This window comes from Hoplias malabaricus, chromosome 15 (assembly GCF_029633855.1).
Source record: "Hoplias malabaricus isolate fHopMal1 chromosome 15, fHopMal1.hap1, whole genome shotgun sequence".
Classification (NCBI taxonomy): Eukaryota; Metazoa; Chordata; class Actinopteri; order Characiformes; family Erythrinidae; genus Hoplias; species Hoplias malabaricus.
Genome location: NC_089814.1, coordinates 23,076,764 through 23,101,732, shown reverse-complemented (window position 1 = coordinate 23,101,732; position 24,969 = coordinate 23,076,764). Strand labels below are relative to the sequence as shown.

At 53.9% G+C, this 24,969-nt stretch overlaps 24 non-coding genes across 24 annotated transcripts; 9 read left to right on the top strand and 15 right to left on the bottom strand.

Annotated features, from left to right (window-relative positions):
* Positions 1 to 160: 160 nt before the first annotated feature.
* trnav-aac (transfer RNA valine (anticodon AAC)) lies at positions 161 to 233 on the bottom strand. Its single transcript has one exon. It is a non-coding gene; the product is annotated as a tRNA-Val (tRNA).
* Positions 234 to 1,027: 794 nt separating this feature from the next.
* On the top strand, positions 1,028 to 1,100 carry trnaa-agc (transfer RNA alanine (anticodon AGC)). Its single transcript has one exon. It is a non-coding gene; the product is annotated as a tRNA-Ala (tRNA).
* Positions 1,101 to 1,372: 272 nt separating this feature from the next.
* On the bottom strand, positions 1,373 to 1,445 carry trnav-aac (transfer RNA valine (anticodon AAC)). Its single transcript has one exon. It is a non-coding gene; the product is annotated as a tRNA-Val (tRNA).
* Positions 1,446 to 3,451: 2,006 nt separating this feature from the next.
* trnaa-agc (transfer RNA alanine (anticodon AGC)) lies at positions 3,452 to 3,524 on the top strand. The gene has a single exon. It is a non-coding gene; the product is annotated as a tRNA-Ala (tRNA).
* Positions 3,525 to 3,796: 272 nt separating this feature from the next.
* Positions 3,797 to 3,869, bottom strand: trnav-aac (transfer RNA valine (anticodon AAC)). The gene has a single exon. It is a non-coding gene; the product is annotated as a tRNA-Val (tRNA).
* Positions 3,870 to 5,875: 2,006 nt separating this feature from the next.
* trnaa-agc (transfer RNA alanine (anticodon AGC)) lies at positions 5,876 to 5,948 on the top strand. The gene has a single exon. It is a non-coding gene; the product is annotated as a tRNA-Ala (tRNA).
* A 272-nt stretch (positions 5,949 to 6,220) lies between these two features.
* trnav-aac (transfer RNA valine (anticodon AAC)) lies at positions 6,221 to 6,293 on the bottom strand. Its single transcript has one exon. It is a non-coding gene; the product is annotated as a tRNA-Val (tRNA).
* A 794-nt stretch (positions 6,294 to 7,087) lies between these two features.
* Positions 7,088 to 7,160, top strand: trnaa-agc (transfer RNA alanine (anticodon AGC)). Its single transcript has one exon. It is a non-coding gene; the product is annotated as a tRNA-Ala (tRNA).
* A 1,139-nt stretch (positions 7,161 to 8,299) lies between these two features.
* Positions 8,300 to 8,372, top strand: trnaa-agc (transfer RNA alanine (anticodon AGC)). Its single transcript has one exon. It is a non-coding gene; the product is annotated as a tRNA-Ala (tRNA).
* Positions 8,373 to 8,644: 272 nt separating this feature from the next.
* Positions 8,645 to 8,717, bottom strand: trnav-aac (transfer RNA valine (anticodon AAC)). Its single transcript has one exon. It is a non-coding gene; the product is annotated as a tRNA-Val (tRNA).
* A 2,351-nt stretch (positions 8,718 to 11,068) lies between these two features.
* Positions 11,069 to 11,141, bottom strand: trnav-aac (transfer RNA valine (anticodon AAC)). Its single transcript has one exon. It is a non-coding gene; the product is annotated as a tRNA-Val (tRNA).
* A 1,139-nt stretch (positions 11,142 to 12,280) lies between these two features.
* On the bottom strand, positions 12,281 to 12,353 carry trnav-aac (transfer RNA valine (anticodon AAC)). Its single transcript has one exon. It is a non-coding gene; the product is annotated as a tRNA-Val (tRNA).
* Positions 12,354 to 14,704: 2,351 nt separating this feature from the next.
* On the bottom strand, positions 14,705 to 14,777 carry trnav-aac (transfer RNA valine (anticodon AAC)). Its single transcript has one exon. It is a non-coding gene; the product is annotated as a tRNA-Val (tRNA).
* A 1,139-nt stretch (positions 14,778 to 15,916) lies between these two features.
* On the bottom strand, positions 15,917 to 15,989 carry trnav-aac (transfer RNA valine (anticodon AAC)). Its single transcript has one exon. It is a non-coding gene; the product is annotated as a tRNA-Val (tRNA).
* A 794-nt stretch (positions 15,990 to 16,783) lies between these two features.
* trnaa-agc (transfer RNA alanine (anticodon AGC)) lies at positions 16,784 to 16,856 on the top strand. The gene has a single exon. It is a non-coding gene; the product is annotated as a tRNA-Ala (tRNA).
* Positions 16,857 to 17,128: 272 nt separating this feature from the next.
* trnav-aac (transfer RNA valine (anticodon AAC)) lies at positions 17,129 to 17,201 on the bottom strand. The gene has a single exon. It is a non-coding gene; the product is annotated as a tRNA-Val (tRNA).
* A 794-nt stretch (positions 17,202 to 17,995) lies between these two features.
* Positions 17,996 to 18,068, top strand: trnaa-agc (transfer RNA alanine (anticodon AGC)). The gene has a single exon. It is a non-coding gene; the product is annotated as a tRNA-Ala (tRNA).
* A 1,484-nt stretch (positions 18,069 to 19,552) lies between these two features.
* Positions 19,553 to 19,625, bottom strand: trnav-aac (transfer RNA valine (anticodon AAC)). Its single transcript has one exon. It is a non-coding gene; the product is annotated as a tRNA-Val (tRNA).
* Positions 19,626 to 20,419: 794 nt separating this feature from the next.
* trnaa-agc (transfer RNA alanine (anticodon AGC)) lies at positions 20,420 to 20,492 on the top strand. The gene has a single exon. It is a non-coding gene; the product is annotated as a tRNA-Ala (tRNA).
* Positions 20,493 to 20,764: 272 nt separating this feature from the next.
* On the bottom strand, positions 20,765 to 20,837 carry trnav-aac (transfer RNA valine (anticodon AAC)). The gene has a single exon. It is a non-coding gene; the product is annotated as a tRNA-Val (tRNA).
* Positions 20,838 to 21,631: 794 nt separating this feature from the next.
* trnaa-agc (transfer RNA alanine (anticodon AGC)) lies at positions 21,632 to 21,704 on the top strand. The gene has a single exon. It is a non-coding gene; the product is annotated as a tRNA-Ala (tRNA).
* Positions 21,705 to 21,976: 272 nt separating this feature from the next.
* Positions 21,977 to 22,049, bottom strand: trnav-aac (transfer RNA valine (anticodon AAC)). Its single transcript has one exon. It is a non-coding gene; the product is annotated as a tRNA-Val (tRNA).
* Positions 22,050 to 23,188: 1,139 nt separating this feature from the next.
* Positions 23,189 to 23,261, bottom strand: trnav-aac (transfer RNA valine (anticodon AAC)). Its single transcript has one exon. It is a non-coding gene; the product is annotated as a tRNA-Val (tRNA).
* Positions 23,262 to 24,400: 1,139 nt separating this feature from the next.
* On the bottom strand, positions 24,401 to 24,473 carry trnav-aac (transfer RNA valine (anticodon AAC)). Its single transcript has one exon. It is a non-coding gene; the product is annotated as a tRNA-Val (tRNA).
* Positions 24,474 to 24,969: the final 496 nt, after the last annotated feature.

Here is a 24,969-nt window from a genome sequence, read left to right as displayed (position 1 = left end):
GGCGTTATTAGCACCACGCTCTAACCAACTGAGCTAACCGGCCTCGGGGACCAAGCGCCCGTCAAGCAGGAACGACAAAGGAGCTCCCAGTGACGACGATCGATGTACATGCAAGAAAAATGTTTCTCTCGGGCCGTGAAAAACAGAAGAGGAGCTCTCGTGTTTCTGCCCGGTTTCGAACCGGGGACCTTTCGCGTGTTAGGCGAACGTGATAACCACTACACTACAGAAACCAGCTACACTCCTCGAGGCCACTTTGAGATTCCACAGGCCACATGGGACCAGTACAGCTTGACTTTGGACTGACGTACTGATCAATTCTTTACATGGTGAAATACACCTGCACTTTACCGTGAGCCAGGACCCTGCGTCTTGGAGACTTGGCCGTACCGAAATCAGCCACTTTGCCCGTGGCGCAGTGGCCCTTTCTTTGATTTTCCAGCGAGGCGCTGAACACATTACTCCGACAGCAGTCACAATCGCAGGGCAGTTTTCCAATCCGACCGCATGGACTTTGTCCAGAAGCTCCCCCCTCGTTAGGGCAGAGGAGACCGACTTCCCACGTGAAAGGCAGATCTGCTCCCCACGAAACTAATGAAAATGGCTTGATGGCCTGTGTCATACGCTGCTGGACTTTTAGCTTGAGTCTAAGCTGTGCATGGGCTTGTCTGTGGTAGCAACTGAAGTTCAGAGGGTGGTGAGCTACATCGCCCCTCCTGGTCCCAACATGGAACAGCGCACTCAGTAAGATCACTTCAACTTAAGCAGCCCTGAAGGGCACAGAGACGTTGCCTATGACCGCACTTTAAGGCATCTTGATTGAGCCATGGACCTTTAAAGCATTCAGCTGCGCCTCGTCCGGATGAGCTATCCATCGTCCAAGGCCTTGCGCTTGCGCGTGCCAGCTGGCGCGTACGCCGACCATGCTCTGTGTCGTTAGCCCTGTACCATGTGAGCCAAGAAGTCCCTGGGCTTTGGAGACGGGTATGTCTTTGGCATCAAATGATACGAGCGCAGCAAAGGAAAAGGGGAATTAGCTCAAATGGTAGAGCGCTCGCTTAGCATGCGAGAGGTAGCGGGATCGATGCCCGCATTCTCCAGCAAGAGCTTTTATCCAAGGTCCACGCAAAGAGACTGACAGAGGCCACGGCGCTTGCTGGGTTAACGTGAAAAAGCTGTTTTGGCCCGTACGGGGATCGAACCCACGACCTTGGCGTTATTAGCACCACGCTCTAACCAACTGAGCTAACCGGCCTCGGGGACCGAGCGCCCGTCAAGCAGGAACGACAAAGGAGCTCCCAGTGACGACGATCGATGTACATGCAAGAAAAATGTTTCTCTCGGGCCGTGAAAAACAGAAGAGGAGCTCTCGTGTTTCTGCCCGGTTTCGAACCGGGGACCTTTCGCGTGTTAGGCGAACGTGATAACCACTACACTACAGAAACCAGCTACACTCCTCGAGGCCACCTTGAGATTCCACAGGCCACATGGGACCAGTACAGCTTGACTTTGGACTGACGTACTGATCAATTCTTTACATGGTGAAATACACCTGCACTTTACCGTGAGCCAGGACCCTGCGTCTTGGAGACTTGGCCGTACCGAAATCAGCCACTTTGCCCGTGGCGCAGTGGCCCTTTCTTTGATTTTCCAGCGAGGCGCTGAACACATTACTCCGACAGCAGTCACAATCGCAGGGCAGTTTTCCAATCCGACCGCATGGACTTTGTCCAGAAGCTCCCCCCTCGTTAGGGCAGAGGAGACCGACTTCCCACGTGAAAGGCAGATCTGCTCCCCACGAAACTAATGAAAATGGCTTGATGGCCTGTGTCATACGCTGCTGGACTTTTAGCTTGAGTCTAAGCTGTGCATGGGCTTGTCTGTGGTAGCAACTGAAGTTCAGAGGGTGGTGAGCTACATCGCCCCTCCTGGTCCCAACATGGAACAGCGCACTCAGTAAGATCACTTCAACTTAAGCAGCCCTGAAGGGCACAGAGACGTTGCCTATGACCGCACTTTAAGGCATCTTGATTGAGCCATGGACCTTTAAAGCATTCAGCTGCGCCTCGTCCGGATGAGCTATCCATCGTCCAAGGCCTTGCGCTTGCGCGTGCCAGCTGGCGCGTACGCCGACCATGCTCTGTGTCGTTAGCCCTGTACCATGTGAGCCAAGAAGTCCCTGGGCTTTGGAGACGGGTATGTCTTTGGCATCAAATGATACGAGCGCAGCAAAGGAAAAGGGGAATTAGCTCAAATGGTAGAGCGCTCGCTTAGCATGCGAGAGGTAGCGGGATTGATGCCCGCATTCTCCAGCAAGAGCTTTTATCCAAGGTCCACGCAAAGAGACTGACAGAGGCCACGGCGCTTGCTGGGTTAACGTGAAAAAGCTGTTTTGGCCCGTACGGGGATCGAACCCGCGACCTTGGCGTTATTAGCACCACGCTCTAACCAACTGAGCTAACCGGCCTCGGGGACTGAGCGCCCGTCAAGCAGGAACGACAAAGGAGCTCCCAGTGACGACGATCGATGTACATGCAAGAAAAATGTTTCTCTCGGGCCGTGAAAAACAGAAGAGGAGCTCTCGTGTTTCTGCCCGGTTTCAATCCGGGGACCTTTCGCGTGTTAGGCGAACGTGATAACCACTACACTACAGAAACCAGCTACACTCCTCGAGGCCACCTTGAGATTCCACAGGCCACATGGGACCAGTACAGCTTGACTTTGGACTGACGTACTGATCAATTCTTTACATGGTGAAATACACCTGCACTTTACCGTGAGCCAGGACCCTGCGTCTTGGAGACTTGGCCGTACCGAAATCAGCCACTTTGCCCGTGGCGCAGTGGCCCTTTCTTTGATTTTCCAGCGAGGCGCTGAACACATTACTCCGACAGCAGTCACAATCGCAGGGCAGTTTTCCAATCCGACCGCATGGACTTTGTCCAGAAGCTCCCCCCTCGTTAGGGCAGAGGAGACCGACTTCCCACGTGAAAGGCAGATCTGCTCCCCACGAAACTAATGAAAATGGCTTGATGGCCTGTGTCATACGCTGCTGGACTTTTAGCTTGAGTCTAAGCTGTGCATGGGCTTGTCTGTGGTAGCAACTGAAGTTCAGCGGGTGGTGAGCTACATCGCCCCTCCTGGTCCCAACATGGAACAGCGCACTCAGTAAGATCACTTCAACTTAAGCAGCCCTGAAGGGCACAGAGACGTTGCCTATGACCGCACTTTAAGGCATCTTGATTGAGCCATGGACCTTTAAAGCATTCAGCTGCGCCTCGTCCGGATGAGCTATCCATCGTCCAAGGCCTTGCGCTTGCGCGTGCCAGCTGGCGCGTACGCCGACCATGCTCTGTGTCGTTAGCCCTGTACCATGTGAGCCAAGAAGTCCCTGGGCTTTGGAGACGGGTATGTCTTTGGCATCAAATGATACGAGCGCAGCAAAGGAAAAGGGGAATTAGCTCAAATGGTAGAGCGCTCGCTTAGCATGCGAGAGGTAGCGGGATCGATGCCCGCATTCTCCAGCAAGAGCTTTTATCCAAGGTCCACGCAAAGAGACTGACAGAGGCCACGGCGCTTGCTGGGTTAACGTGAAAAAGTTGTTTTGGCCCGTACGGGGATCGAACCCGCGACCTTGGCGTTATTAGCACCACGCTCTAACCAACTGAGCTAACCGGCCTCGGGGACCGAGCGCCCGTCAAGCAGGAACGACAAAGGAGCTCCCAGTGACGACGATCGATGTACATGCAAGAAAAATGTTTCTCTCGGGCCGTGAAAAGCAGAAGAGGAGCTCTCGTGTTTCTGCCCGGTTTCGAACCGGGGACCTTTCGCGTGTTAGGCGAACGTGATAACCACTACACTACAGAAACCAGCTACACTCCTCGAGGCCACCTTGAGATTCCACAGGCCACATGGGACCAGTACAGCTTGACTTTGGACTGACGTACTGATCAATTCTTTACATGGTGAAATACACCTGCACTTTACCGTGAGCCAGGACCCTGCGTCTTGGAGACTTGGCCGTACCGAAATCAGCCACTTTGCCCGTGGCGCAGTGGCCCTTTCTTTGATTTTCCAGCGAGGCGCTGAACACATTACTCCGACAGCAGTCACAATCGCAGGGCAGTTTTCCAATCCGACCGCATGGACTTTGTCCAGAAGCTCCCCCCTCGTTAGGGCAGAGGAGACCGACTTCCCACGTGAAAGGCAGATCTGCTCCCCACGAAACTAATGAAAATGGCTTGATGGCCTGTGTCATACGCTGCTGGACTTTTAGCTTGAGTCTAAGCTGTGCATGGGCTTGTCTGTGGTAGCAACTGAAGTTCAGAGGGTGGTGAGCTACATCGCCCCTCCTGGTCCCAACATGGAACAGCGCACTCAGTAAGATCACTTCAACTTAAGCAGCCCTGAAGGGCACAGAGACGTTGCCTATGACCGCACTTTAAGGCATCTTGATTGAGCCATGGACCTTTAAAGCATTCAGCTGCGCCTCGTCCGGATGAGCTATCCATCGTCCAAGGCCTTGCGCTTGCGCGTGCCAGCTGGCGCGTACGCCGACCATGCTCTGTGTCGTTAGCCCTGTACCATGTGAGCCAAGAAGTCCCTGGGCTTTGGAGACGGGTATGTCTTTGGCATCAAATGATACGAGCGCAGCAAAGGAAAAGGGGAATTAGCTCAAATGGTAGAGCGCTCGCTTAGCATGCGAGAGGTAGCGGGATTGATGCCCGCATTCTCCAGCAAGAGCTTTTATCCAAGGTCCACGCAAAGAGACTGACAGAGGCCACGGCGCTTGCTGGGTTAACGTGAAAAAGCTGTTTTGGCCCGTACGGGGATCGAACCCGCGACCTTGGCGTTATTAGCACCACGCTCTAACCAACTGAGCTAACCGGCCTCGGGGACTGAGCGCCCGTCAAGCAGGAACGACAAAGGAGCTCCCAGTGACGACGATCGATGTACATGCAAGAAAAATGTTTCTCTCGGGCCGTGAAAAACAGAAGAGGAGCTCTCGTGTTTCTGCCCGGTTTCAATCCGGGGACCTTTCGCGTGTTAGGCGAACGTGATAACCACTACACTACAGAAACCAGCTACACTCCTCGAGGCCACCTTGAGATTCCACAGGCCACATGGGACCAGTACAGCTTGACTTTGGACTGACGTACTGATCAATTCTTTACATGGTGAAATACACCTGCACTTTACCGTGAGCCAGGACCCTGCGTCTTGGAGACTTGGCCGTACCGAAATCAGCCACTTTGCCCGTGGCGCAGTGGCCCTTTCTTTGATTTTCCAGCGAGGCGCTGAACACATTACTCCGACAGCAGTCACAATCGCAGGGCAGTTTTCCAATCCGACCGCATGGACTTTGTCCAGAAGCTCCCCCCTCGTTAGGGCAGAGGAGACCGACTTCCCACGTGAAAGGCAGATCTGCTCCCCACGAAACTAATGAAAATGGCTTGATGGCCTGTGTCATACGCTGCTGGACTTTTAGCTTGAGTCTAAGCTGTGCATGGGCTTGTCTGTGGTAGCAACTGAAGTTCAGCGGGTGGTGAGCTACATCGCCCCTCCTGGTCCCAACATGGAACAGCGCACTCAGTAAGATCACTTCAACTTAAGCAGCCCTGAAGGGCACAGAGACGTTGCCTATGACCGCACTTTAAGGCATCTTGATTGAGCCATGGACCTTTAAAGCATTCAGCTGCGCCTCGTCCGGATGAGCTATCCATCGTCCAAGGCCTTGCGCTTGCGCGTGCCAGCTGGCGCGTACGCCGACCATGCTCTGTGTCGTTAGCCCTGTACCATGTGAGCCAAGAAGTCCCTGGGCTTTGGAGACGGGTATGTCTTTGGCATCAAATGATACGAGCGCAGCAAAGGAAAAGGGGAATTAGCTCAAATGGTAGAGCGCTCGCTTAGCATGCGAGAGGTAGCGGGATCGATGCCCGCATTCTCCAGCAAGAGCTTTTATCCAAGGTCCACGCAAAGAGACTGACAGAGGCCACGGCGCTTGCTGGGTTAACGTGAAAAAGTTGATTTGGCCCGTACGGGGATCGAACCCGCGACCTTGGCGTTATTAGCACCACGCTCTAACCAACTGAGCTAACCGGCCTCGGGGACCGAGCGCCCGTCAAGCAGGAACGACAAAGGAGCTCCCAGTGACGACGATCGATGTACATGCAAGAAAAATGTTTCTCTCGGGCCGTGAAAAGCAGAAGAGGAGCTCTCGTGTTTCTGCCCGGTTTCGAACCGGGGACCTTTCGCGTGTTAGGCGAACGTGATAACCACTACACTACAGAAACCAGCTACACTCCTCGAGGCCACCTTGAGATTCCACAGGCCACATGGGACCAGTACAGCTTGACTTTGGACTGACGTACTGATCAATTCTTTACATGGTGAAATACACCTGCACTTTACCGTGAGCCAGGACCCTGCGTCTTGGAGACTTGGCCGTACCGAAATCAGCCACTTTGCCCGTGGCGCAGTGGCCCTTTCTTTGATTTTCCAGCGAGGCGCTGAACACATTACTCCGACAGCAGTCACAATCGCAGGGCAGTTTTCCAATCCGACCGCATGGACTTTGTCCAGAAGCTCCCCCCTCGTTAGGGCAGAGGAGACCGACTTCCCACGTGAAAGGCAGATCTGCTCCCCACGAAACTAATGAAAATGGCTTGATGGCCTGTGTCATACGCTGCTGGACTTTTAGCTTGAGTCTAAGCTGTGCATGGGCTTGTCTGTGGTAGCAACTGAAGTTCAGAGGGTGGTGAGCTACATCGCCCCTCCTGGTCCCAACATGGAACAGCGCACTCAGTAAGATCACTTCAACTTAAGCAGCCCTGAAGGGCACAGAGACGTTGCCTATGACCGCACTTTAAGGCATCTTGATTGAGCCATGGACCTTTAAAGCATTCAGCTGCGCCTCGTCCGGATGAGCTATCCATCGTCCAAGGCCTTGCGCTTGCGCGTGCCAGCTGGCGCGTACGCCGACCATGCTCTGTGTCGTTAGCCCTGTACCATGTGAGCCAAGAAGTCCCTGGGCTTTGGAGACGGGTATGTCTTTGGCATCAAATGATACGAGCGCAGCAAAGGAAAAGGGGAATTAGCTCAAATGGTAGAGCGCTCGCTTAGCATGCGAGAGGTAGCGGGATCGATGCCCGCATTCTCCAGCAAGAGCTTTTATCCAAGGTCCACGCAAAGAGACTGACAGAGGCCACGGCGCTTGCTGGGTTAACGTGAAAAAGCTGTTTTGGCCTGTACGGGGATCGAACCCGCGACCTTGGCGTTATTAGCACCACGCTCTAACCAACTGAGCTAACCGGCCTCGGGGACCGAGCGCCCGTCAAGCAGGAACGACAAAGGAGCTCCCAGTGACGACGATCGATGTACATGCAAGAAAAATGTTTCTCTCGGGCCGTGAAAAGCAGAAGAGGAGCTCTCGTGTTTCTGCCCGGTTTCAAACCGGGGACCTTTCGCGTGTTAGGCGAACGTGATAACCACTACACTACAGAAACCAGCTACACTCCTCGAGGCCACCTTGAGATTCCACAGGCCACATGGGACCAGTACAGCTTGACTTTGGACTGACGTACTGATCAATTCTTTACATGGTGAAATACACCTGCACTTTACCGTGAGCCAGGACCCTGCGTCTTGGAGACTTGGCCGTACCGAAATCAGCCACTTTGCCCGTGGCGCAGTGGCCCTTTCTTTGATTTTCCAGCGAGGCGCTGAACACATTACTCCGACAGCAGTCACAATCGCAGGGCAGTTTTCCAATCCGACCGCATGGACTTTGTCCAGAAGCTCCCCCCTCGTTAGGGCAGAGGAGACCGACTTCCCACGTGAAAGGCAGATCTGCTCCCCACGAAACTAATGAAAATGGCTTGATGGCCTGTGTCATACGCTGCTGGACTTTTAGCTTGAGTCTAAGCTGTGCATGGGCTTGTCTGTGGTAGCAACTGAAGTTCAGAGGGTGGTGAGCTACATCGCCCCTCCTGGTCCCAACATGGAACAGCGCACTCAGTAAGATCACTTCAACTTAAGCAGCCCTGAAGGGCACAGAGACGTTGCCTATGACCGCACTTTAAGGCATCTTGATTGAGCCATGGACCTTTAAAGCATTCAGCTGCGCCTCGTCCGGATGAGCTATCCATCGTCCAAGGCCTTGCGCTTGCGCGTGCCAGCTGGCGCGTACGCCGACCATGCTCTGTGTCGTTAGCCCTGTACCATGTGAGCCAAGAAGTCCCTGGGCTTTGGAGACGGGTATGTCTTTGGCATCAAATGATACGAGCGCAGCAAAGGAAAAGGGGAATTAGCTCAAATGGTAGAGCGCTCGCTTAGCATGCGAGAGGTAGCGGGATCGATGCCCGCATTCTCCAGCAAGAGCTTTTATCCAAGGTCCACGCAAAGAGACTGACAGAGGCCACGGCGCTTGCTGGGTTAACGTGAAAAAGCTGTTTTGGCCCGTACGGGGATCGAACCCGCGACCTTGGCGTTATTAGCACCACGCTCTAACCAACTGAGCTAACCGGCCTCGGGGACCGAGCGCCCGTCAAGCAGGAACGACAAAGGAGCTCCCAGTGACGACGATCGATGTACATGCAAGAAAAATGTTTCTCTCGGGCCGTGAAAAACAGAAGAGGAGCTCTCGTGTTTCTGCCCGGTTTCGAACCGGGGACCTTTCGCGTGTTAGGCGAACGTGATAACCACTACACTACAGAAACCAGCTACACTCCTCGAGGCCACCTTGAGATTCCACAGGCCACATGGGACCAGTACAGCTTGACTTTGGACTGACGTACTGATCAATTCTTTACATGGTGAAATACACCTGCACTTTACCGTGAGCCAGGACCCTGCGTCTTGGAGACTTGGCCGTACCGAAATCAGCCACTTTGCCCGTGGCGCAGTGGCCCTTTCTTTGATTTTCCAGCGAGGCGCTGAACACATTACTCCGACAGCAGTCACAATCGCAGGGCAGTTTTCCAATCCGACCGCATGGACTTTGTCCAGAAGCTCCCCCCTCGTTAGGGCAGAGGAGACCGACTTCCCACGTGAAAGGCAGATCTGCTCCCCACGAAACTAATGAAAATGGCTTGATGGCCTGTGTCATACGCTGCTGGACTTTTAGCTTGAGTCTAAGCTGTGCATGGGCTTGTCTGTGGTAGCAACTGAAGTTCAGAGGGTGGTGAGCTACATCGCCCCTCCTGGTCCCAACATGGAACAGCGCACTCAGTAAGATCACTTCAACTTAAGCAGCCCTGAAGGGCACAGAGACGTTGCCTATGACCGCACTTTAAGGCATCTTGATTGAGCCATGGACCTTTAAAGCATTCAGCTGCGCCTCGTCCGGATGAGCTATCCATCGTCCAAGGCCTTGCGCTTGCGCGTGCCAGCTGGCGCGTACGCCGACCATGCTCTGTGTCGTTAGCCCTGTACCATGTGAGCCAAGAAGTCCCTGGGCTTTGGAGACGGGTATGTCTTTGGCATCAAATGATACGAGCGCAGCAAAGGAAAAGGGGACTTAGCTCAAATGGTAGAGCGCTCGCTTAGCATGTGAGAGGTAGCGGGATCGATGCCCGCATTCTCCAGCAAGAGCTTTTATCCAAGGTCCACGCAAAGAGACTGACAGAGGCCACGGCGCTTGCTGGGTTAACGTGAAAAAGCTGTTTTGGCCCGTACGGGGATCGAACCCGCGACCTTGGCGTTATTAGCACCACGCTCTAACCAACTGAGCTAACCGGCCTCGGGGACCGAGCGCCCGTCAAGCACGAACGACAAAGGAGCTCCCAGTGACGACGATCGATGTACATGCAAGAAAAATGTTTCTCTCGGGCCGTGAAAAACAGAAGAGGAGCTCTCGTGTTTCTGCCCGGTTTCGAACCGGGGACCTTTCGTGTGTTAGGCGAACGTGATAACCACTACACTACAGAAACCAGCTACACTCCTCGAGGCCACCTTGAGATTCCACAGGCCACATGGGACCAGTACAGCTTGACTTTGGACTGACGTACTGATCAATTCTTTACATGGTGAAATACACCTGCACTTTACCGTGAGCCAGGACCCTGCGTCTTGGAGACTTGGCCGTACCGAAATCAGCCACTTTGCCCGTGGCGCAGTGGCCCTTTCTTTGATTTTCCAGCGAGGCGCTGAACACATTACTCCGACAGCAGTCACAATCGCAGGGCAGTTTTCCAATCCGACCGCATGGACTTTGTCCAGAAGCTCCCCCCTCGTTAGGGCAGAGGAGACCGACTTCCCACGTGAAAGGCAGATCTGCTCCCCACGAAACTAATGAAAATGGCTTGATGGCCTGTGTCATACGCTGCTGGACTTTTAGCTTGAGTCTAAGCTGTGCATGGGCTTGTCTGTGGTAGCAACTGAAGTTCAGAGGGTGGTGAGCTACATCGCCCCTCCTGGTCCCAACATGGAACAGCGCACTCAGTAAGATCACTTCAACTTAAGCAGCCCTGAAGGGCACAGAGACGTTGCCTATGACCGCACTTTAAGGCATCTTGATTGAGCCATGGACCTTTAAAGCATTCAGCTGCGCCTCGTCCGGATGAGCTATCCATCGTCCAAGGCCTTGCGCTTGCGCGTGCCAGCTGGCGCGTACGCCGACCATGCTCTGTGTCGTTAGCCCTGTACCATGTGAGCCAAGAAGTCCCTGGGCTTTGGAGACGGGTATGTCTTTGGCATCAAATGATACGAGCGCAGCAAAGGAAAAGGGGACTTAGCTCAAATGGTAGAGCGCTCGCTTAGCATGCGAGAGGTAGTGGGATCGATGCCCGCATTCTCCAGCAAGAGCTTTTATCCAAGGTCCACGCAAAGAGACTGACAGAGGCCACGGCGCTTGCTGGGTTAACGTGAAAAAGCTGTTTTGGCCCGTACGGGGATCGAACCCGCGACCTTGGCGTTATTAGCACCACGCTCTAACCAACTGAGCTAACCGGCCTCGGGGACCGAGCGCCCGTCAAGCAGGAACGACAAAGGAGCTCCCAGTGACAACGATCGATGTACATGCAAGAAAAATGTTTCTCTCGGGCCGTGAAAAACAGAAGAGGAGCTCTCGTGTTTCTGCCCGGTTTCGAACCGGGGACCTTTCGCGTGTTAGGCGAACGTGATAACCACTACACTACAGAAACCAGCGACACTCCTTGAGGCCACCTTGAGATTCCACAGGCCACATGGGACCAGTACAGCTTGACTTTGGACTGATGAACTGATCAATTCTTTACATGGTGAAATACACCTGCACTTTACCGTGAGCCAGGACCCTGCGTCTTGGAGACTTGGCCGTACCGAAATCAGCCACTTTGCCCGTGGCGCAGTGGCCCTTTCTTTGATTTTCCAGCGAGGCGCTGAACACATTACTCCGACAGCAGTCACAATCGCAGGGCAGTTTTCCAATCCGACCGCATGGACTTTGTCCAGAAGCTCCCCCCTCGTTAGGGCAGAGGAGACCGACTTCCCACGTGAAAGGCAGATCTGCTCCCCACGAAACTAATGAAAATGGCTTGATGGCCTGTGTCATACGCTGCTGGACTTTTAGCTTGAGTCTAAGCTGTGCATGGGCTTGTCTGTGGTAGCAACTGAAGTTCAGAGGGTGGTGAGCTACATCGCCCCTCCTGGTCCCAACATGGAACAGCGCACTCAGTAAGATCACTTCAACTTAAGCAGCCCTGAAGGGCACAGAGACGTTGCCTATGACCGCACTTTAAGGCATCTTGATTGAGCCATGGACCTTTAAAGCATTCAGCTGCGCCTCGTCCGGATGAGCTATCCATCGTCCAAGGCCTTGCGCTTGCGCGTGCCAGCTGGCGCGTACGCCGACCATGCTCTGTGTCGTTAGCCCTGTACCATGTGAGCCAAGAAGTCCCTGGGCTTTGGAGACGGGTATGTCTTTGGCATCAAATGATACGAGCGCAGCAAAGGAAAAGGGGAATTAGCTCAAATGGTATAGCGCTCGCTTAGCATGCGAGAGGTAGCGGGATCGATGCCCGCATTCTCCAGCAAGAGCTTTTATCCAAGGTCCACGCAAAGAGACTGACAGAGGCCACGGCGCTTGCTGGGTTAACGTGAAAAAGCTGTTTTGGCCCGTACGGGGATCGAACCCGCGACCTTGGCGTTATTAGCACCACGCACTTACCAACTGAGCTAACCGGCCTCGGGGACCGAGCGCCCGTCAAGCAGGAACGACAAAGGAGCTCCCAGTGACGACGATCGATGTACATGCAAGAAAAATGTTTCTCTCGGGCCGTGAAAAACAGAAGAGGAGCTCTCGTGTTTCTGCCCGGTTTCGAACCGGGGACCTTTCGCGTGTTAGGCGAACGTGATAACCACTACACTACAGAAACCAGCTACACTCCTCGAGGCCACTTTGAGATTCCACAGGCCACATGGGACCAGTACAGCTTGACTTTGGACTGACGTACTGATCAATTCTTTACATGGTGAAATACACCTGCACTTTACCGTGAGCCAGGACCCTGCGTCTTGGAGACTTGGCCGTACCGAAATCAGCCACTTTGCCCGTGGCGCAGTGGCCCTTTCTTTGATTTTCCAGCGAGGCGCTGAACACATTACTCCGACAGCAGTCACAATCGCAGGGCAGTTTTCCAATCCGACCGCATGGACTTTGTCCAGAAGCTCCCCCCTCGTTAGGGCAGAGGAGACCGACTTCCCACGTGAAAGGCAGATCTGCTCCCCACGAAACTAATGAAAATGGCTTGATGGCCTGTGTCATACGCTGCTGGACTTTTAGCTTGAGTCTAAGCTGTGCATGGGCTTGTCTGTGGTAGCAACTGAAGTTCAGAGGGTGGTGAGCTACATCGCCCCTCCTGGTCCCAACATGGAACAGCGCACTCAGTAAGATCACTTCAACTTAAGCAGCCCTGAAGGGCACAGAGACGTTGCCTATGACCGCACTTTAAGGCATCTTGATTGAGCCATGGACCTTTAAAGCATTCAGCTGCGCCTCGTCCGGATGAGCTATCCATCGTCCAAGGCCTTGCGCTTGCGCGTGCCAGCTGGCGCGTACGCCGACCATGCTCTGTGTCGTTAGCCCTGTACCATGTGAGCCAAGAAGTCCCTGGGCTTTGGAGACGGGTATGTCTTTGGCATCAAATGATACGAGCGCAGCAAAGGAAAAGGGGACTTAGCTCAAATGGTAGAGCGCTCGCTTAGCATGTGAGAGGTAGCGGGATCGATGCCCGCATTCTCCAGCAAGAGCTTTTATCCAAGGTCCACGCAAAGAGACTGACAGAGGCCACGGCGCTTGCTGGGTTAACGTGAAAAAGCTGTTTTGGCCCGTACGGGGATCGAACCCGCGACCTTGGCGTTATTAGCACCACGCTCTAACCAACTGAGCTAACCGGCCTCGGGGACCGAGCGCCCGTCAAGCACGAACGACAAAGGAGCTCCCAGTGACGACGATCGATGTACATGCAAGAAAAATGTTTCTCTCGGGCCGTGAAAAACAGAAGAGGAGCTCTCGTGTTTCTGCCCGGTTTCGAACCGGGGACCTTTCGTGTGTTAGGCGAACGTGATAACCACTACACTACAGAAACCAGCTACACTCCTCGAGGCCACCTTGAGATTCCACAGGCCACATGGGACCAGTACAGCTTGACTTTGGACTGACGTACTGATCAATTCTTTACATGGTGAAATACACCTGCACTTTACCGTGAGCCAGGACCCTGCGTCTTGGAGACTTGGCCGTACCGAAATCAGCCACTTTGCCCGTGGCGCAGTGGCCCTTTCTTTGATTTTCCAGCGAGGCGCTGAACACATTACTCCGACAGCAGTCACAATCGCAGGGCAGTTTTCCAATCCGACCGCATGGACTTTGTCCAGAAGCTCCCCCCTCGTTAGGGCAGAGGAGACCGACTTCCCACGTGAAAGGCAGATCTGCTCCCCACGAAACTAATGAAAATGGCTTGATGGCCTGTGTCATACGCTGCTGGACTTTTAGCTTGAGTCTAAGCTGTGCATGGGCTTGTCTGTGGTAGCAACTGAAGTTCAGAGGGTGGTGAGCTACATCGCCCCTCCTGGTCCCAACATGGAACAGCGCACTCAGTAAGATCACTTCAACTTAAGCAGCCCTGAAGGGCACAGAGACGTTGCCTATGACCGCACTTTAAGGCATCTTGATTGAGCCATGGACCTTTAAAGCATTCAGCTGCGCCTCGTCCGGATGAGCTATCCATCGTCCAAGGCCTTGCGCTTGCGCGTGCCAGCTGGCGCGTACGCCGACCATGCTCTGTGTCGTTAGCCCTGTACCATGTGAGCCAAGAAGTCCCTGGGCTTTGGAGACGGGTATGTCTTTGGCATCAAATGATACGAGCGCAGCAAAGGAAAAGGGGACTTAGCTCAAATGGTAGAGCGCTCGCTTAGCATGCGAGAGGTAGTGGGATCGATGCCCGCATTCTCCAGCAAGAGCTTTTATCCAAGGTCCACGCAAAGAGACTGACAGAGGCCACGGCGCTTGCTGGGTTAACGTGAAAAAGCTGTTTTGGCCCGTACGGGGATCGAACCCGCGACCTTGGCGTTATTAGCACCACGCTCTAACCAACTGAGCTAACCGGCCTCGGGGACCGAGCGCCCGTCAAGCAGGAACGACAAAGGAGCTCCCAGTGACAACGATCGATGTACATGCAAGAAAAATGTTTCTCTCGGGCCGTGAAAAACAGAAGAGGAGCTCTCGTGTTTCTGCCCGGTTTCGAACCGGGGACCTTTCGCGTGTTAGGCGAACGTGATAACCACTACACTACAGAAACCAGCTACACTCCTTGAGGCCACCTTGAGATTCCACAGGCCACATGGGACCAGTACAGCTTGACTTTGGACTGACGAACTGATCAATTCTTTACATGGTGAAATACACCTGCACTTTACCGTGAGCCAGGACCCTGCGTCTTGGAGACTTGGCCGTACCGAAATCAGCCACTTTGCCCGTGGCGCAGTGGCCCTTTCTTTGATTTTCCAGCGAGGCGCTGAACACATTACTCCGACAGCAGTCACAATCGCAGGGCAGTTTTCCAATCCGACCGCATGGACTTTGTCCAGAAGCTCCCCCCTCGTTAGGGCAGAGGAGACCGACTTCCCACGTGAAAGGCAGATCTGCTCCCCACGAAACTAATGAAAATGGCTTGATGGCCTGTGTCATACGCTGCTGGACTTTTAGCTTGAGTCTAAGCTGTGCATGGGCTTGTCTGTGGTAGCAACTGAAGTTCAGAGGGTGGTGAGCTACATCGCCCCTCCTGGTCCCAACATGGAACAGCGCACTCAGTAAGATCACTTCAACTTAAGCAGCCCTGAAGGGCACAGAGACGTTGCCTATGACCGCACTTTAAGGCATCTTGATTGAGCCATGGACCTTTAAAGCATTCAGCTGCGCCTCGTCCGGATGAGCTATCCATCGTCCAAGGCCTTGCGCTTGCGCGTGCCAGCTGGCGCGTACGCCGACCATGCTCTGTGTCGTTAGCCCTGTACCATGTGAGCCAAGAAGTCCCTGGGCTTTGGAGACGGGTATGTCTTTGGCATCAAATGATACGAGCGCAGCAAAGGAAAAGGGGAATTAGCTCAAATGGTATAGCGCTCGCTTAGCATGCGAGAGGTAGCGGGATCGATGCCCGCATTCTCCAGCAAGAGCTTTTATCCAAGGTCCACGCAAAGAGACTGACAGAGGCCACGGCGCTTGCTGGGTTAACGTGAAAAAGCTGTTTTGGCCCGTACGGGGATCGAACCCGCGACCTTGGCGTTATTAGCACCACGCACTTACCAACTGAGCTAACCGGCCTCGGGGACCGAGCGCCCGTCAAGCAGGAACGACAAAGGAGCTCCCAGTGACGACGATCGATGTACATGCAAGAAAAATGTTTCTCTCGGGCCGTGAAAAACAGAAGAGGAGCTCTCGTGTTTCTGCCCGGTTTCGAACCGGGGACCTTTCGCGTGTTAGGCGAACGTGATAACCACTACACTACAGAAACCAGCTACACTCCTCGAGGCCACTTTGAGATTCCACAGGCCACATGGGACCAGTACAGCTTGACTTTGGACTGACGTACTGATCAATTCTTTACATGGTGAAATACACCTGCACTTTACCGTGAGCCAGGACCCTGCGTCTTGGAGACTTGGCCGTACCGAAATCAGCCACTTTGCCCGTGGCGCAGTGGCCCTTTCTTTGATTTTCCAGCGAGGCGCTGAACACATTACTCCGACAGCAGTCACAATCGCAGGGCAGTTTTCCAATCCGACCGCATGGACTTTGTCCAGAAGCTCCCCCCTCGTTAGGGCAGAGGAGACCGACTTCCCACGTGAAAGGCAGATCTGCTCCCCACGAAACTAATGAAAATGGCTTGATGGCCTGTGTCATACGCTGCTGGACTTTTAGCTTGAGTCTAAGCTGTGCATGGGCTTGTCTGTGGTAGCAACTGAAGTTCAGAGGGTGGTGAGCTACATCGCCCCTCCTGGTCCCAACATGGAACAGCGCACTCAGTAAGATCACTTCAACTTAAGCAGCCCTGAAGGGCACAGAGACGTTGCCTATGACCGCACTTTAAGGCATCTTGATTGAGCCATGGACCTTTAAAGCATTCAGCTGCGCCTCGTCCGGATGAGCTATCCATCGTCCAAGGCCTTGCGCTTGCGCGTGCCAGCTGGCGCGTACGCCGACCATGCTCTGTGTCGTTAGCCCTGTACCATGTGAGCCAAGAAGTCCCTGGGCTTTGGAGACGGGTATGTCTTTGGCATCAAATGATACGAGCGCAGCAAAGGAAAAGGGGAATTAGCTCAAATGGTAGAGCGCTCGCTTAGCATGCGAGAGGTAGCGGGATCGATGCCCGCATTCTCCAGCAAGAGCTTTTATCCAAGGTCCACGCAAAGAGACTGACAGAGGCCACGGCGCTTGCTGGGTTAACGTGAAAAAGCTGTTTTGGCCCGTACGGGGATCGAACCCGCGACCTTGGCGTTATTAGCACCACGCTCTAACCAACTGAGCTAACCGGCCTCGGGGACCGAGCGCCCGTCAAGCAGGAACGACAAAGGAGCTCCCAGTGACGACGATCGATGTACATGCAAGAAAAATGTTTCTCTCGGGCCGTGAAAAACAGAAGAGGAGCTCTCGTGTTTCTGCCCGGTTTCGAACCGGGGACCTTTCGCGTGTTAGGCGAACGTGATAACCACTACACTACAGAAACCAGCTACACTCCTCGAGGCCACCTTGAGATTCCACAGGCCACATGGGACCAGTACAGCTTGACTTTGGACTGACGTACTGATCAATTCTTTACATGGTGAAATACACCTGCACTTTACCGTGAGCCAGGACCCTGCGTCTTGGAGACTTGGCCGTACCGAAATCAGCCACTTTGCCCGTGGCGCAGTGGCCCTTTCTTTGATTTTCCAGCGAGGCGCTGAACACATTACTCCGACAGCAGTCACAATCGCAGGGCAGTTTTCCAATCCGACCGCATGGACTTTGTCCAGAAGCTCCCCCCTCGTTAGGGCAGAGGAGACCGACTTCCCACGTGAAAGGCAGATCTGCTCCCCACGAAACTAATGAAAATGGCTTGATGGCCTGTGTCATACGCTGCTGGACTTTTAGCTTGAGTCTAAGCTGTGCATGGGCTTGTCTGTGGTAGCAACTGAAGTTCAGAGGGTGGTGAGCTACATCGCCCCTCCTGGTCCCAACATGGAACAGCGCACTCAGTAAGATCACTTCAACTTAAGCAGCCCTGAAGGGCACAGAGACGTTGCCTATGACCGCACTTTAAGGCATCTTGATTGAGCCATGGACCTTTAAAGCATTCAGCTGCGCCTCGTCCGGATGAGCTATCCATCGTCCAAGGCCTTGCGCTTGCGCGTGCCAGCTGGCGCGTACGCCGACCATGCTCTGTGTCGTTAGCCCTGTACCATGTGAGCCAAGAAGTCCCTGGGCTTTGGAGACGGGTATGTCTTTGGCATCAAATGATACGAGCGCAGCAAAGGAAAAGGGGAATTAGCTCAAATGGTAGAGCGCTCGCTTAGCATGCGAGAGGTAGCGGGATCGATGCCCGCATTCTCCAGCAAGAGCTTTTATCCAAGGTCCACGCAAAGAGACTGACAGAGGCCACGGCGCTTGCTGGGTTAACGTGAAAAAGCTGTTTTGGCCCGTACGGGGATCGAACCCGCGACCTTGGCGTTATTAGCACCACGCTCTAACCAACTGAGCTAACCGGCCTCGGGGACCGAGCGCCCGTCAAGCAGGAACGACAAAGGAGCTCCCAGTGACGACGATCGATGTACATGCAAGAAAAATGTTTCTCTCGGGCCGTGAAAAGCAGAAGAGGAGCTCTCGTGTTTCTGCCCGTTTTCGAACCGGGGACCTTTCGCGTGTTAGGCGAACGTGATAACCACTACACTACAGAAACCAGCTACACTCCTCGAGGCCACCTTGAAATTCCACAGGCCACATGGGACCAGTACAGCTTGACTTTGGACTGACGTACTGATCAATTCTTTACATGGTGAAATACACCTGCACTTTACCGTGAGCCAGGACCCTGCGTCTTGGAGACTTGGCCGTACCGAAATCAGCCACTTTGCCCGTGGCGCAGTGGCCCTTTCTTTGATTTTCCAGCGAGGCGCTGAACACATTACTCCGACAGCAGTCACAATCGCAGGGCAGTTTTCCAATCCGACCGCATGGACTTTGTCCAGAAGCTCCCCCCTCGTTAGGGCAGAGGAGACCGACTTCCCACGTGAAAGGCAGATCTGCTCCCCACGAAACTAATGAAAATGGCTTGATGGCCTGTGTCATACGCTGCTGGACTTTTAGCTTGAGTCTAAGCTGTGCATGGGCTTGTCTGTGGTAGCAACTGAAGTTCAGAGGGTGGTGAGCTACATCGCCCCTCCTGGTCCCAACATGGAACAGCGCACTCAGTAAGATCACTTCAACTTAAGCAGCCCTGAAGGGCACAGAGACGTTGCCTATGACCGCACTTTAAGGCATCTTGATTGAGCCATGGACCTTTAAAGCATTCAGCTGCGCCTCGTCCGGATGAGCTATCCATCGTCCAAGGCCTTGCGCTTGCGCGTGCCAGCTGGCGCGTACGCCGACCATGCTCTGTGTCGTTAGCCCTGTACCATGTGAGCCAAGAAGTCCCTGGGCTTTGGAGACGGGTATGTCTTTGGCATCAAATGATACGAGCGCAGCAAAGGAAAAGGGGAATTAGCTCAAATGGTAGAGTGCTCGCTTAGCATGCGAGAGGTAGCGGGATCGATGCCCGCATTCTCCAGCAAGAGCTTTTATCCAAGGTCCACGCAAAGAGACTGACAGAGGCCACGGCGCTTGCTGGGTTAACGTGAAAAAGCTGTTTTGGCCCGTACGGGGATCGAACCCGCGACCTTGGCGTTATTAGCACCACGCTCTAACCAACTGAGCTAACCGGCCTCGGGGACCGAGCGCCCGTCAAGCAGGAACGACAAAGGAGCTCCCAGTGACGACGATCGATGTACATGCAAGAAAAATGTTTCTCTCGGGCCGTGAAAAACAGAAGAGGAGCTCTCGTGTTTCTGCCCGGTTTCGAACCGGGGACCTTTCGCGTGTTAGGCGAACGTGATAACCACTACACTACAGAAACCAGCTACACTCCTCGAGGCCACCTTGAGATTCCACAGGCCACATGGGACCAGTACAGCTTGACTTTGGACTGACGTACTGATCAATTCTTTACATGGTGAAATACACCTGCACTTTACCGTGAGCCAGGACCCTGCGTCTTGGAGACTTGGCCGTACCGAAATCAGCCACTTTGCCCGTGGCGCAGTGGCCCTTTCTTTGATTTTCCAGCGAGGCGCTGAACACATTACTCCGACAGCAGTCACAATCGCAGGGCAGTTTTCCAATCCGACCGCATGGACTTTGTCCAGAAGCTCCCCCCTCGTTAGGGCAGAGGAGACCGACTTCCCACGTGAAAGGCAGATCTGCTCCCCACGAAACTAATGAAAATGGCTTGATGGCCTGTGTCATACGCTGCTGGACTTTTAGCTTGAGTCTAAGCTGTGCATGGGCTTGTCTGTGGTAGCAACTGAAGTTCAGAGGGTGGTGAGCTACATCGCCCCTCCTGGTCCCAACATGGAACAGCGCACTCAGTAAGATCACTTCAACTTAAGCAGCCCTGAAGGGCACAGAGACGTTGCCTATGACCGCACTTTAAGGCATCTTGATTGAGCCATGGACCTTTAAAGCATTCAGCTGCGCCTCGTCCGGATGAGCTATCCATCGTCCAAGGCCTTGCGCTTGCGCGTGCCAGCTGGCGCGTACGCCGACCATGCTCTGTGTCGTTAGCCCTGTACCATGTGAGCCAAGAAGTCCCTGGGCTTTGGAGACGGGTATGTCTTTGGCATCAAATGATACGAGCGCAGCAAAGGAAAAGGGGAATTAGCTCAAATGGTAGAGCGCTCGCTTAGCATGCGAGAGGTAGCGGGATCGATGCCCGCATTCTCCAGCAAGAGCTTTTATCCAAGGTCCACGCAAAGAGACTGACAGAGGCCACGGCGCTTGCTGGGTTAACGTGAAAAAGCTGTTTTGGCCCGTACGGGGATCGAACCCGCGACCTTGGCGTTATTTGCACCACGCTCTAACCAACTGAGCTAACCGGCCTCGGGGACCGAGCGCCCGTCAAGCAGGAACGACAAAGGAGCTCCCAGTGACGACGATCGATGTACATGCAAGAAAAATGTTTCTCTCGGGCCGTGAAAAGCAGAAGAGGAGCTCTCGTGTTTCTGCCCGGTTTCGAACCGGGGACCTTTCGCGTGTTAGGCGAACGTGATAACCACTACACTACAGAAACCAGCTACACTCCTCGAGGCCACCTTGAGATTCCACAGGCCACATGGGACCAGTACAGCTTGACTTTGGACTGACGTACTGATCAATTCTTTACATGGTGAAATACACCTGCACTTTACCGTGAGCCAGGACCCTGCGTCTTGGAGACTTGGCCGTACCGAAATCAGCCACTTTGCCCGTGGCGCAGTGGCCCTTTCTTTGATTTTCCAGCGAGGCGCTGAACACATTACTCCGACAGCAGTCACAATCGCAGGGCAGTTTTCCAATCCGACCGCATGGACTTTGTCCAGAAGCTCCCCCCTCGTTAGGGCAGAGGAGACCGACTTCCCACGTGAAAGGCAGATCTGCTCCCCACGAAACTAATGAAAATGGCTTGATGGCCTGTGTCATACGCTGCTGGACTTTTAGCTTGAGTCTAAGCTGTGCATGGGCTTGTCTGTGGTAGCAACTGAAGTTCAGAGGGTGGTGAGCTACATCGCCCCTCCTGGTCCCAACATGGAACAGCGCACTCAGTAAGATCACTTCAACTTAAGCAGCCCTGAAGGGCACAGAGACGTTGCCTATGACCGCACTTTAAGGCATCTTGATTGAGCCATGGACCTTTAAAGCATTCAGCTGCGCCTCGTCCGGATGAGCTATCCATCGTCCAAGGCCTTGCGCTTGCGCGTGCCAGCTGGCGCGTACGCCGACCATGCTCTGTGTCGTTAGCCCTGTACCATGTGAGCCAAGAAGTCCCTGGGCTTTGGAGACGGGTATGTCTTTGGCATCAAATGATACGAGCGCAGCAAAGGAAAAGGGGAATTAGCTCAAATGGTAGAGCGCTCGCTTAGCATGCGAGAGGTAGCGGGATCGATGCCCGCATTCTCCAGCAAGAGCTTTTATCCAAGGTCCACGCAAAGAGACTGACAGAGGCCACGGCGCTTGCTGGGTTAACGTGAAAAAGCTGTTTTGGCCCGTACGGGGATCGAACCCGCGACCTTGGCGTTATTTGCACCACGCTCTAACCAACTGAGCTAACCGGCCTCGGGGACCGAGCGCCCGTCAAGCAGGAACGACAAAGGAGCTCCCAGTGACGACGATCGATGTACATGCAAGAAAAATGTTTCTCTCGGGCCGTGAAAAGCAGAAGAGGAGCTCTCGTGTTTCTGCCCGGTTTCGAACCGGGGACCTTTCGCGTGTTAGGCGAACGTGATAACCACTACACTACAGAAACCAGCTACACTCCTCGAGGCCACCTTGAGATTCCACAGGCCACATGGGACCAGTACAGCTTGACTTTGGACTGACGTACTGATCAATTCTTTACATGGTGAAATACACCTGCACTTTACCGTGAGCCAGGACCCTGCGTCTTGGAGACTTGGCCGTACCGAAATCAGCCACTTTGCCCGTGGCGCAGTGGCCCTTTCTTTGATTTTCCAGCGAGGCGCTGAACACATTACTCCGACAGCAGTCACAATCGCAGGGCAGTTTTCCAATCCGACCGCATGGACTTTGTCCAGAAGCTCCCCCCTCGTTAGGGCAGAGGAGACCGACTTCCCACGTGAAAGGCAGATCTGCTCCCCACGAAACTAATGAAAATGGCTTGATGGCCTGTGTCATACGCTGCTGGACTTTTAGCTTGAGTCTAAGCTGTGCATGGGCTTGTCTGTGGTAGCAACTGAAGTTCAGAGGGTGGTGAGCTACATCGCCCCTCCTGGTCCCAACATGGAACAGCGCACTCAGTAAGATCACTTCAACTTAAGCAGCCCTGAAGGGCACAGAGACGTTGCCTATGACCGCACTTTAAGGCATCTTGATTGAGCCATGGACCTTTAAAGCATTCAGCTGCGCCTCGTCCGGATGAGCTATCCATCGTCCAAGGCCTTGCGCTTGCGCGTGCCAGCTGGCGCGTACGCCGACCATGCTCTGTGTCGTTAGCCCTGTACCATGTGAGCCAAGAAGTCCCTGGGCTTTGGAGACGGGTATGTCTTTGGCATCAAATGATACGAGCGCAGCAAAGGAAAAGGGGAATTAGCTCAAATGGTAGAGTGCTCGCTTAGCATGCGAGAGGTAGCGGGATCGATGCCCGCATTCTCCAGCAAGAGCTTTTATCCAAGGTCCACGCAAAGAGACTGACAGAGGCCACGGCGCTTGCTGGGTTAACGTGAAAAAGCTGTTTTGGCCCGTACGGGGATCGAACCCGCGACCTTGGCGTTATTAGCACCACGCTCTAACCAACTGAGCTAACCGGCCTCGGGGACCGAGCGCCCGTCAAGCAGGAACGACAAAGGAGCTCCCAGTGACGACGATCGATGTACATGCAAGAAAAATGTTTCTCTCGGGCCGTGAAAAACAGAAGAGGAGCTCTCGTGTTTCTGCCCGGTTTCGAACCGGGGACCTTTCGCGTGTTAGGCGAACGTGATAACCACTACACTACAGAAACCAGCTACACTCCTCGAGGCCACCTTGAGATTCCACAGGCCACATGGGACCAGTACAGCTTGACTTTGGACTGACGTACTGATCAATTCTTTACATGGTGAAATACACCTGCACTTTACCGTGAGCCAGGACCCTGCGTCTTGGAGACTTGGCCGTACCGAAATCAGCCACTTTGCCCGTGGCGCAGTGGCCCTTTCTTTGATTTTCCAGCGAGGCGCTGAACACATTACTCCGACAGCAGTCACAATCGCAGGGCAGTTTTCCAATCCGACCGCATGGACTTTGTCCAGAAGCTCCCCCCTCGTTAGGGCAGAGGAGACCGACTTCCCACGTGAAAGGCAGATCTGCTCCCCACGAAACTAATGAAAATGGCTTGATGGCCTGTGTCATACGCTGCTGGACTTTTAGCTTGAGTCTAAGCTGTGCATGGGCTTGTCTGTGGTAGCAACTGAAGTTCAGAGGGTGGTGAGCTACATCGCCCCTCCTGGTCCCAACATGGAACAGCGCACTCAGTAAGATCACTTCAACTTAAGCAGCCCTGAAGGGCACAGAGACGTTGCCTATGACCGCACTTTAAGGCATCTTGATTGAGCCATGGACCTTTAAAGCATTCAGCTGCGCCTCGTCCGGATGAGCTATCCATCGTCCAAGGCCTTGCGCTTGCGCGTGCCAGCTGGCGCGTACGCCGACCATGCTCTGTGTCGTTAGCCCTGTACCATGTGAGCCAAGAAGTCCCTGGGCTTTGGAGACGGGTATGTCTTTGGCATCAAATGATACGAGCGCAGCAAAGGAAAAGGGGAATTAGCTCAAATGGTAGAGTGCTCGCTTAGCATGCGAGAGGTAGCGGGATTGATGCCCGCATTCTCCAGCAAGAGCTTTTATCCAAGGTCCACGCAAAGAGACTGACAGAGGCCACGGCGCTTGCTGGGTTAACGTGAAAAAGCTGTTTTGGCCCGTACGGGGATCGAACCCGCGACCTTGGCGTTATTAGCACCACGCTCTAACCAACTGAGCTAACCGGCCTCGGGGACCGAGCGCCCGTCAAGCAGGAACGACAAAGGAGCTCCCAGTGACGACGATCGATGTACATGCAAGAAAAATGTTTCTCTCGGGCCGTGAAAAACAGAAGAGGAGCTCTCGTGTTTCTGCCCGGTTTCGAACCGGGGACCTTTCGCGTGTTAGGCGAACGTGATAACCACTACACTACAGAAACCAGCTACACTCCTCGAGGCCACCTTGAGATTCCACAGGCCACATGGGACCAGTACAGCTTGACTTTGGACTGACGTACTGATCAATTCTTTACATGGTGAAATACACCTGCACTTTACCGTGAGCCAGGACCCTGCGTCTTGGAGACTTGGCCGTACCGAAATCAGCCACTTTGCCCGTGGCGCAGTGGCCCTTTCTTTGATTTTCCAGCGAGGCGCTGAACACATTACTCCGACAGCAGTCACAATCGCAGGGCAGTTTTCCAATCCGACCGCATGGACTTTGTCCAGAAGCTCCCCCCTCGTTAGGGCAGAGGAGACCGACTTCCCACGTGAAAGGCAGATCTGCTCCCCACGAAACTAATGAAAATGGCTTGATGGCCTGTGTCATACGCTGCTGGACTTTTAGCTTGAGTCTAAGCTGTGCATGGGCTTGTCTGTGGTAGCAACTGAAGTTCAGAGGGTGGTGAGCTACATCGCCCCTCCTGGTCCCAACAT